General features: G+C 33.3%; 1 long non-coding RNA gene across 1 annotated transcript; it reads left to right on the top strand.

The window, feature by feature from the left end:
* Positions 1 to 285: 285 nt before the first annotated feature.
* Positions 286 to 11,990, top strand: LOC106027562 (uncharacterized). The gene is made up of 5 exons (XR_010039396.1): positions 286 to 801; positions 3,830 to 4,004; positions 4,112 to 4,217; positions 6,963 to 7,060; positions 11,802 to 11,990. It is a non-coding gene; the product is annotated as an uncharacterized LOC106027562 (long non-coding RNA).
* Positions 11,991 to 12,372: the final 382 nt, after the last annotated feature.

Here is a 12,372-nt window from a genome sequence, read left to right as displayed (position 1 = left end):
TTCATTGTCTCTTTGGCATTATTCAGGTTTTTATATCTTTTTGGTTCAGTTTTGGTACTTTATATGCATTAGGCATCTGACCATTTCTTCAAGACTTTCCAATTTTCTGGAGTCACAATTTTCACTCTAGTTGCTAGTCACCTAGATTTTGCTAGTGTTTGGTGTCATTTTGACTTTTTAATTTTTAATTGCATTGATACGAGTTTTTCATTCTTTCCTTTAAGTTTGGCTAAGATTTGGTCTGTTTTGTTTTTTTAAAGAATCAGCTCGTTAACTCATTCATTGATTCTTTTATTGTTTTCTTAAAATTAAGTTTCATACTGATCCTTGTGAGTTCACTCATGCAGTAAATTTGCGTTTGGATTGGTTTTTCTTTGATAGAACTGTGAATATATAATTCAGTTTTTTTTTTTTTAACTTTCTCTGGTTTTTTATAATTCAGTTTTTTTTTTAACTTTCTCTGGTTTTTTAATCTAGGTGTTTATAGCAATAAACTTCATTTTTAACTCTGTTTTGTGTCTCCTAGATTCTCCAGTGTTTGGTTTATTCCTTTATTTCTTCTGTAATTGAATATTCAGGAGTATATTATTTAATATCCTTCTATTTGTATGGTTTTGTGGTTTCTTTTATAATTGATTTATAGTTTTATTGTGCTATGATCTAATTGTGTGTGTAGCATGATTTTAATCTTTTGCACTTATTTTGTAGGTTTAATGGACTAGAATGTCGTCTATTTTTGAAAAAGTTCCCTAGACTGCTGAGAAGAATGTCTGTTCTGTTGTTCAGTAGAACTCTTTGAAGGTATCTGTTAGTTTCATTTGTTCAGTGGTATAGTGCAACTTTGATATTTCTTTGGTGATTTTTTTGTTTTCTTGATCTCTGTTTGAGAGAGTGATGTATTTAGGTCTCCCATCACAATTGTGCTGGTGCATATGTAATCTTTTATGTCCAGTACATATATATTTACAGTTATTATCTGTTCTCACTGGATTGTTCTCTTGACTAATATAAATTGCCATTCCTTGCCTCTTCTGGTGAGTTTAAATTCAAGTACATTTTCTTTGAGAAATGTATACTCCAGTTGCTTTTTGGGGTTCTGGTGCATGCAATCTTCTTTCCCATCTTTTTATTTTTAGTATATGAGTTTTTCAAACTGATGAGTCTCTTCTATCCAGCAAACCACTGGGCTTTGTGATCAATCCAGCCTACAAATTTGTCTTTTTCTTGTTTGTTGAACATTTATATTGAGTTATTACTGAAAAATATTGATGTATTCCTGCATGGCCTGATTTCTGTTGACATCTTTAATTTTCCATTTTTCTTTAACCGATATGCTGCTTGATGTATTTATTTCATCAGAATTTGGGATATCGTTGGCTTCATTTTCTCTAACTAAAATATGCATGATTTTTTTGAGTATTCATTTGGTGTTTATGAACTTCTTATGATGTGTTTTAGTTATGGAATACCCTTATCCTATGTTCATTTTGAAAAGGTCATTGCAGTACGTTTTAGTTTGGGTTGAAAGACTTTTACTTCTAGTGCTGGATAGAGTTCAGTCCACCCTCTACTAGTCTTTAATATGTTTGTGATGAGACCATAATTCATAGGTCTCAATTCATAGGTCTCATTGCTGAGTGGTTTGAATCACCACCAGCACATGCATGACTGTCCCATCAAGTTACTATTCATTTTATTAGTAAAAAGACCAATAAAACTGATTACATCCATTGTCACTACCAGTTGTGCAAACTATCTGATGTAACAGTTATGCCTGTACATTGGCGGTTCAAGCTGGTGGGAATGTATTAAAGTTTTTGTTTAAAAAAGCCTTATTTAATACAATTACAAGTGATCTTTGGCTTTTCACTGACAACGTTTATGACTCTGTCCATTGGTTTGGCCTTCTCAAATTTTGATTATGATGTGCAATTGGGGCCTTTTAAAAATCATTACTTGTTGTTCTGTAAGCCTCATATAGTTTATATGTTTAGTTTTCTTTATTTTTTTCTGTTTTGATTCTTTAAACAGATATTTTATATTGTATGTGCTATCCTCTAATTTGTCTCTAACTCCAGTTTTCCTTGAGTTAGACTTAGCAACATCTAGTAAGCACTTACTAATGTTGCTGTACTATTGTTAACATATCTGTGTGTATAACATCTTTTATTTCCATCCTGTCCTTGAGGTCTGATACTTCCAGTTCGCCATTGCTCGTATTCAGTAGAATTCATTAAGGATTTCTGTTTTCATGGAGTCTATTTTTTTGGTAAATTATTCACTCATGTTTGAAATAGCTTTGATGAGGTCTTTTAATTTTTGGTTTTTGTCAAAATCCATTGGACACTGTGTTTTAGTTCAACCATTTTGTGGGTGACATAGTATTTGAGCTTGCTGAGTTTCCATGTGTCTGTTTTAGTGATTTCATGCTGGTCAGCCGCTCATGTTTGCCTTTCACTCTGTCAGTGCCATTGAGTCTTTTTAAAGAGAGTTGGGAGTCTTTGGAATCATTTTCTGTCCTATTTTTTCATGTTCCTTTTTATTTATTTATTTTTTTGGTATGTGTATGTGCTGATGGTTGAAGTCAAATAGAGTGAAAATTTGTTGTTCTTATGAAGATCTCTTTAGCTGTTTTCTACTGATATGATCTTAGCTTTATTTGTCTAGAGGCTTTTATTTGCTACTTTATTCTATTCAGTTGAATTGGGCTGTATCCAGTTACAGTGTTATTGTAGAGATTCCTACAGGTTATACCATCTACAGATCTAACCATCCATCAATAATAAACATTAATCCATTTAATTATAATTTTCCCCTTGTATTAGCACCAATTCCAAACTATGCTGTATTTATTGACAGTTAATGTGTGATGAAGAAGAAAGGAAGGACAGAGAAAGGGGAAATCAGGGGGAAAATAAGGAGAAAGGAGAAAAGAGGATGTTTATGGATAAGATACAAAGTCAGACACTGTTGGAGGCATTTTATAGCTAGAATAAAGGGTTAGTGCTGGTGAGTTTAAAAGAATATTTTGGACGCATGAGAGGACTGCAGTGAAAGGACAGAATAACTGGAGGTTGAGGGAAGCTGTGGAGTTGTCAGAACCTACTAACACATTTGTGGTTAGATTTAGTGGGATCCTGTAAGCACATTATATTGAAGGTTACCCCAGCATAACCGTGAACGCTGCCATTTAAGTTAAAACACTGGTCTAATCTTATTCTGCTGTGTACATTACAAGCACTTGCTATATATCTGTTGCCCAAAGTGCAAAGAAATGAAGAATAAACTAGGTAGGTGAGAAAATTAAAATGAGAAAGAAGAAGACTGAGAAAGAGAAGAGTAAAAGACGTAAAAGCTTGCAAAATTAAAAAAAAAACTAAAAATAAATTTGTAATTAAGCATTGAAGAGAAAACCCTGGAGAGAACCCACAACATACACACATAGAAGAAAACACCCTGTCCCCCACCACGTGGCCGCTTTACCGTGCAGTCACAGTGTCCCGTTCCCTTCCCACTGTAGTCATAGTCTGCTTCCATGCACTGAACCTGAATTTGCTCTGCCTGTGGGCTGCTCCACCGCCTGCCTGGGGGTGGTGAGGGCTGCGGGTCTCTCTGGACAGACTTCCTGGCTGCAGGATCTGATTTGTCTGTGCTTGACTGCAGGTATGTTTCTGTTCCAAGATCCAAATATGTCAACTAATTTGGGAAGAGTAGGTGAAATACTGTGTCTGACCGCTGGCTTCTTGTCATCTTTCACTGGTAACCTTCCATTCCTGCTCCCTTCACTGCTGAGCAAACCCAGGGTTCATTTCAGTGTTTTTTTGTCCAGGAACTTCCCGCTCAGTGTGTCACAAGAAGCTCTAGGTCTTAGAAGACTCCTCTATTCCTTCAATTTCAAATCCCCAACCATCGCTCACTCAAGCTTGCCAGCCCACAGAACTGGTTGGAGTCCTCTTGGCCCTAGTAGACTATCTCCTATGTTCAGGAGGGTCAACAGGCAGTGGGTGAGTTTCCTGCTCTTTCTAATCTCTCCTGTGTTTGGGGAAGCAATAGGAAACTGCCTACTCTTCGCTCCTTTTGTTCAGTCTGTCTCCCTCCCCTATATGTCTAGGCATGTGGTCCAGGAATCTCTGCTAGTGGACTCAGCATCACCCACAGCTCTGGAGTTCAGCATCTCTCTGCATTGTGGAGGCTTTCATTCTAGATGCTGGGTGGAGGTAAGATAATGCGGGACAGAATTGTTCCCATTTTAAGGGAGGATGATGGGGGTAGGGAAAGACTACCATGTTGCTTTATCTTCTTCTATCCGGCTTCCCTGGGGCCTCAACCACAGTGCACTGCTACACTGGATTTCCTCCTCCAGGTGGGAGGGTGAGAATGAAGGGACCTGTGCAAGGCTTTGGCCATTGCAGTGCTGTCTCCCTCACTGGTGATTCAGACTCCTCTTTAGATGATGTGGCCTCTGGGTAAAGGGAGAAGGTGGAACCAAGGACCAGTGGCCGTGCCGCTTCACTTTTTCAACAATCCAGATATTGGCAAGATCTGTGTGATTATTCTTCTGACTGGTTTTCTTTCCTGAGTGCAGTTTCCCTTCACATCTCAGAACACTATTTTATTTTCAGTGACTCTCCTCCAAGTATCTCCAGCACATCTCCTACTCTAACTGGCCATGTTAGAGTAGTATTTCACAGTATTTCACCTACTCTTCCCAAATTAGTTGACATATTTGGATCTTGGAACAGAAACATACCTGCAGTCAAGCACAGACAAATCAGATCCTGCAGCCAGGAAGTCTGTCCAGAGAGACCGGCAGCCCTCAACACCCCCAGGCAGGCGGTGGAATCTACGGTTATATCTATTGACTGGGAAGTTATAAAATGTGTATGTAGAAGCACTTGAGGTATTGACAAATATGCTTCATGGAGGATTATGTGGGGTAAAAATAATTAATGAGCCATGTTCTAAAAGTAGTAGAGTCCAATCCCCAGGATGAAGGGGGTCAGGAGGGATTGCAACGGTTAGAGCTTCAGGGCCAAGTACAGCATTAATTAGCTGAGTTTTATGGATAAAATTAGCATTTGGATGCATTAAAATTAAGGTAAATATCTTGTTAAAGAAACTATATAGCATAGTTTGAATGGAAATCATGTTGTCCCTTGAATACCTAGGTACTCTTTATGCATGGGTTTACAGTAACAGTTAAAGATCAAATCTTTCTTATGAGAATATGTATTATTAGAATTGTGTATATGTAGTTAGGCATAGATATAGCTAAATATTTTAGAGAAGTGCTATTTTTAAATACTTACCATACAGGAGTTTAAATTTCGAAAGTGCATTAACAACATCCATTCAGCTGTTTGTTTTGTAGACCTCTCTTTAATTCAATTTTTCTATTAGGTTAATTCCTCAAAGCAAATCATGGAGGTTTGTTGCTATTTGCTTTTCAGTTCATGAGTGTGAAAGCTCCCTGAGATATGCTCTCAACTTCTCTCCAAATTGGTCTGTTAGATAAATTTTCATTACATTCTTTCCTTCACTGGTAACTTCATGTCCCGTGTCCTTTTTTCTGAGTTTTTCATCTGTTGGAATAGAATAATTATAAAGAATATATTGATTGAGTGTCCACTTGCTTTTTTTCTCTGTGTGTCTTAAAGCAGAGTCAGAAAGAAGTAGATTATTATGCAATGTGTTTGTGCTGGCAAAATTTTAACTTCTTCAGTAACTGTTTCTCATTATGGCCCATTATGGGTGCACAAATGTTTCTGTTAATTTGAGCACACAAAATAACTATAATGCTAGGCCACACAGTATAACAAAATATAAGAAAAGTATAAGTATATAAAATATAGTATAAGAAAATATAGTCTAATGTAGTTTAAATGTAATTTGTGAATTAAATTGTGAATCTGTAAGAACTTTTGCTTCAAAAAATTAGTTTTCTCGGACATACTGTACATAGATCAAGAGTGATACTTCAGAATATACATAATGACAAATATTTTTGCCATTAAATATGTGAGTTTATTTGGGCTTAAAGTTAGAAGGTTGATCTTTAATCTAGCATATCTGTGTATCACAGATGGCAGGTAATACGGAAATTGAATGAATGCCCTGATAACTGTGTGAATTATTTTGCGGGTCACAGGAGCGTGAAATTCAGTCATGACCTGCTCTCCTTTCTCCTCATAGTGCAACACTGAATGCTCAACAAGAATGTGTGGCTGTCTTTTACAAAGCTGAAGTCTACTTGGAATTCACTGATTATTTTCATGGGGGAAAGTGATTCTCTGTAATCTGCATGAACTAATCTTCATTAATGCATTTGATATTCCCCAAACAGGAATTAAATCACAAGGAACATTTAATTTAAACAGTACTCTGAGTATAATTAATGTATGTCTGTTGGGTCAGTTGCTTGTTTTAAACTCACTTTAAATGGACTTTTTGCTTGGTTTTATTTGGTTTTTGTTTTTCTACTTTGTGTTAGAGATTTATATACACCTGTGGAAATAGAATTTCAACTATTTTCTGAAGTCCAAATTTTTGCAATACTACTGTGAGTTACTATTAATAATTTAAAAGCATAAATCAGATCACAAGAATATTTCTTGCAGTTAAGATATATTTATATTTGTGTTCTATTGTCTCAGTTTAGAAAACTAATATTCTATCGTCTATAAAATATATAGGTTCCCTATGACTTTTTCTAAGTTACTACAAATATGAAGTAATTTCAGAAAATAGCATTCTATCATCTATAAAATATATAGATTGCCTATCACTTTTTCTAAGTTTAGTAGGAGGATTAAATGAGATATTATTTTTGATCTTTATTAGTACCATCTTCAAGAAATACACTACTTAGAATTCATTGCAGTGCCTGAGGTGCAGGCGTTTAGTAAAAATTATTAATATAAACTTGCTTTGGCCATAAGATTCTCTTTTTTTTTTTGTACCAGGGATCAAACTCATGATGTCCGGCTTGCCAGGCACATGCTTATGCTGCTAAGCTAAATCTCCAGTCCATGATCCTGCATGAATGGAATTCAAATACATGGTATATTTCATCAGCTGTTTAATATTGTTGGCTCATCTTTCTAAGTTAAATAACAAATCTGAGTGAAATTTGATTTTCAGATGTTACATATACTGTATATAGGCGTATATTGCTTCTAAAGTAGCGGGCTATTTTTTAAAATTTCAGAAATACAAATTGCTGGGAAATAATTTTATATTCCACAGTTAATCAAATAGACATAAATACGTCACATTGTATAAATTTATGTAATTTTAATGTAATTTGTAATTTTTCACATTTAAGCACAGTTTGAGATATATCTACATACACTATAAATTGTAACCTGTATTAATGTAAGTAATTTAGGCTATTTCAATTAAACAGTTCATAAAATCTTCCTTGCTTATAGCAAGGAAGTTTAGGTTTATCTATATAATGTACCTATTCAAACAAATTTTAAATTTGTTAATAGAATGGGAAGAAAAAATTAAAGAAATTGTAGCATAAGTAAAACACATAAATTTTGATTTTGATATTTTGAATATTTGCACACTGGTTAAAGTACAAATGTCAAAACAAAGTAACCAGTAAAATGACCATTGGAATCATTGTATTCAGATTGTTGTAGGAGTATTTTTTTTAATTTTATTTAAAGAAAAGGAAACAAAAAATACATGGAGATAAAAAAGGGTAGAAATAATACAAAATTACAGAAAAACAAACGGTAAGAAATTGCTGGTTGATAAGTTACATATTGTCATCTTAGAAATAGCTGTTCAGGTTATGGAATTAAAGTATTTAGAATGACATTCAAAAAGTGACACTAAAAAAAGTTCTGCTCAATGATCGAACAAAAACTCAGTAATATGGTTATCAGTCCTACACATTTGTTTTACATCTCAAAGAGGGTAAGATTAAACATCTCAAAACAGAACAAAACAGTTAAAAAAAAAACAATTTGAAGAAATACAGATTTCAAACCAAGTCCACTGGAGATCTTCACTGTCTATCTAACTGTCTCTAGTTTCTTACAAATAGTTGTCCCCATCTTCACCCACTTTATATACTTATTGCATATTATAGAACTAATCAAATCATTATAGGATGATGAAGGCTTTTTAGGTCTTCAAGATCTAACATTAGGGAAGACAATAATAACTACCATCGCATCTCTCATTCTCTTTGTGGTAGTTGTCCCCACCTGTACATATGCTGAAATTGAACTCAAGAGACCAGACCAATGTCATTCTAATCAGCGAACAATAGTATTGCTAGAATTAATATCATAATGCTACAAAATTAGCCTCGGGTTTCTTAGCATCTGTTCTTCAGAGTATCTGTTCATTACATCTTGCATTATATAATCTGTTCCCGTAAATCATTAAAAAAAAAACAAACTCATGTGTGAGGGCAACCTAGATAATTTTTTGTATATTACCATGTAACTGGAACCTAACAGATTTTTAATTAATAGATATGCAAAAAATATTTAAAGAAAATAAACTGAAAATTAGTGAATGAATAAATTCATGAAAATGTTCACATATTTTTCAGGAGAACTTATATTTTAGTGCATATTTTGAAGAGGAAGTGTCTATCTTTATATTAAATACTACAAATATTTACTGCATACTTGATAAATGTAGACTGTCAAATCAAGTGTAGAAAAAAAAGACAATGCTAATCTTTGTATTCTTTGTTTCCTTAAAAAAGCATATGGTTGTTTCTTTTAAAACATGCAAACTCAGATATAAACCTAATAATAGAAACATTTTAAAAATGAGAATCAACATTTAAAAATGAAAATGGTTTAAAATGAATGTATCATGCATATGTACTACAAATTTGAAGATCATGCGTGACTATGAGATATTACTATTATACAATCTGCATATTCATCATACAAAATGACATATAAATTATTTCCCTCATGTTAGATAGCTGTTTCTCCTCCTTCAAATCGTAACAGACAACCATGCTTATTTCTGTTAGCCCAGAACACTTTTTCTAGCTCTTGGACTTAAAAAAATTACAAAAATAAGGTGAGGATTCTTTAGTGTCCGGCTCATTTTACAAAACATAATTTTTTGTGTTGCTAAAATAATAGTTAATGCCATAAAACCACCTGTGCTTTTTTGAGATCCGCAATGTAGACTACATGAACCAGATTGCACCCTTCCCTTTCATCCCTTTGGGAGATCCCTTTCTCTCGCTCAGATTGTTTAAGTGCCTCATATTCAATGCAAGATTCCCTCAAAATTCTAAAAAATATATGGATAAACAATCTTGCTTTTGATGAGATTACATTTATATAAACAAGAATTGTATCAAGATTTTGTGAAACTATTTATGTTTTAGAAAGATCTATTGTCGTTAACATACTTTAACCAAAACATAACTAAAAAGTTAATGTCCCAATTATTGCCTATGTAAAGGCAAATGCAAATTTAAAATAAGAAAATATGAAGCTTAATTTTTCTGATCAAAATAAGAATAAAAACATACAAATATTTTTTAATTATCACACATTTTCAGTATCTATATGTATGCATATGTGAATATATATGTATTTCTGACTTCTCTATTGTTCTAATGTTCTATATTTACAGTGAATTTTATTTTCTATCTTGTGCATTTTGACTACTGTATTTTTAAACTATAATTAATATCAGAACTTTTGACACTTACAGATTTGTTCTTTTTTCAAAGGTTGCTTTTACCACTTTAGGTTTTTAGTGATTTTTATATCAAGTTTAATATATTTTTCTATTTATGTGAAGAATGCACCTAGGACTTCCATTAAATCTGCAGGTTATTTTCCATACTCTGGACTTATTCACAATTACAAATCTTTAAACCAGTGAATATTAGGAGTACTTTATTTTTTGCCTTTATTTTCCTCCACTATTGTTTTATAATTTTAGTGATTCTTTTATTTTTTTAATTCATTCCCAGGCATTTTATTCTTTTTGTTGCCAAATATCATTATGATTTTTTTCTCAATCACTTCTTTTAAACTTTCTGTCATTCTGAGTATTGAAACCAGAGCTAACCACTAAACTCCATCCCCAGGTCTTTTAAAATACCTTTTCTTGAGAAGGAAGTTTCTAAGCACTAAGTGAGCCTCGTGGGGCTCCAATTTGTACATCTTCTGTCCAGTCTTGCAGAGTTCTGGGAGTAAGGCTGTGTGGCCGTGCCTGGCCTCTTATCTCTTTTTACTGGTTAATTATTTGCATGTAGAACCACTACTGATTATTATTATTATTATTGGTTCTATATTTGTTCAGTGATGCTGGACACTGAATCCACAATTCTTAGGCATCGCCATGCTAGGAACATAATACAAAATGTAGCTACTCCTCAGTCTCTATGGTTGATATTTCATGATTCTGGAGTTTTCAGGAATTTATCAAAAATAACTGTTTTTTATTGAGTCTTCAGTGTTCACTACATATATAACCATTTTATCTGTAACAACAATTGATCATCTTTGATTTTAATATAGGTTATTTTTGTCACTTTTTACTGTCTAACTGTCTTGGCAGCCAGGCATGGTGATAAATGTCTGGAATCCCAGCATGTGGGGGGCTGAGGCAGGGGGATCACCATGAGTTCAAGGCCAGACTGCACTAAATAGCAAGACCCTGTCTCAAACAATCCTTGCCCTCAAGAAAAAGTAATTGTCTTGGTAAAGATTTTCAGTGAACTTGTCTTTCTTTCCTTATAAAAGATCTTTAAGAAAAGTTCTTAGATTGTCCCTATTGATTATATTGACTGTAAGCCTTTAATATATGATCTTTATTCCAATCATGCAAGCTACTTCAATAACTAGTATATTTAGAGATTTAATCATTAATGAATGTTCAATTTTGTCAAATGCCTTTCTGCATCAACTGAAATCATTACATAATTTGTTTCTTTGGGGTAATTTTGTGATGTATCATTGTGTTAGCATATTGTCACTGTGACAAAATTCTTAAGAAAACCAACTTAACAAAAGGAGGGCTTATTTGGATTCAATATTTCAGTTTACAGTCCACTTACTATGATCATTTGCTTTGATACTATAGAAATAAGAGGTTTGATACTGTAGAAATAAGCAAGGAAAGAGACTGGAAAACAATTTGAGTCTCAGTATTTTTTGTGGGTGTATCTCTGGGAGTTCAAGGGCAGCCTGAACTGCATAGCAAGATCTTGTCTCAAGAAAAAAAAAAAGATACAAATATATTGTCATGCACACTTTTCTATGAATATAAAATGTTAATTAGTTGTTAGCACTAGTTTTCTATTTAGTTGGTGGTGTAGCAAGAAAATAATTTAGGCATAAACAATACAAAGCCTCTTTAAAATTCATACATGTAGCTATTTAAGGTTAAAAGACTTTAACAATGTATAATTCTTTTTAATGCATTTGTACCTGATATGTGTTATATTATTTAACATTTTATAAATTTAATTAAAGAAAATGCTTCATTTTAATTTTTCTGACAATAGGAGTAATCTGAATACTTTTGTCTTATAGAGCATTTTGAGGACACATATATGTACATATTCATGAATCTTAGAAAAATAAGAGCTAGTATATTCACAGGAAAGGTCTTACTCTTTATATTAAGTTTGGATTAGAATATTTAATATGCTCAAATTTATAAAATCTTTTCCAAATTCTATAAATTATTTTCATAAAAAGCAAATTTTAAAGTTTGATCACATCATGTGATCACATGTGGGTGGAGTTTATATTTGACTGAACAGTGGATATTCTTTTTCCTCTCACCAGGTTAATGCACTGAAGATACTTACAATTACCTGACAGAACTCTGTGGTGTCTGTTTCCCTGTCACTGATAAACTGCTGATGATCATTCATATTAGACCAGTTGGCAGCCCGATACTCTGATAACTTTACTGTCTTTCATCTGACACTTTTATAATGTTTATTGTCTTGACTATTAAAAGGAATCTTCAAATGAAGCATCATTTTATTATTTCTGATTTTTTAAATCTGAGCACTGAGTGCTTGGTGTCATCAAAAGCTTACAGGAATTCCTATTTCAGAATTCCCCTCACAACGATCTCACGCATCAACTTCCAGCTGGGCAGATAGACTTGAGCAACATTTTATAGTATCTCTAGCTTAAAAAAAAAAAAAATATATATATATATGTATATCTTTCTCTTGAAATTCAACAACCTCAGGAGTAAAGCATACAAGTATGCATTTCACTTTTTAAAGGGTTAAACCATCTCCAAATTTTGCCTGCTCTTTGGTTTCTACAATGACATTAAATATTTTTGTGTGGGCATGCATGTAGATATGTCTCTGTGTGAACATACAATTTTGGCATTTAT

Source organism: Cavia porcellus, unplaced genomic scaffold, assembly GCF_034190915.1.
Source record: "Cavia porcellus strain 051 isolate PalLab524CR breed Dunkin Hartley unplaced genomic scaffold, mCavPor4.1 scaffold_15, whole genome shotgun sequence".
NCBI lineage: Eukaryota > Metazoa > Chordata > Mammalia > Rodentia > Caviidae > Cavia > Cavia porcellus.
Note: the sequence above shows the minus strand (reverse complement) of the source record. Positions and strands in the feature narration are given on the sequence as shown.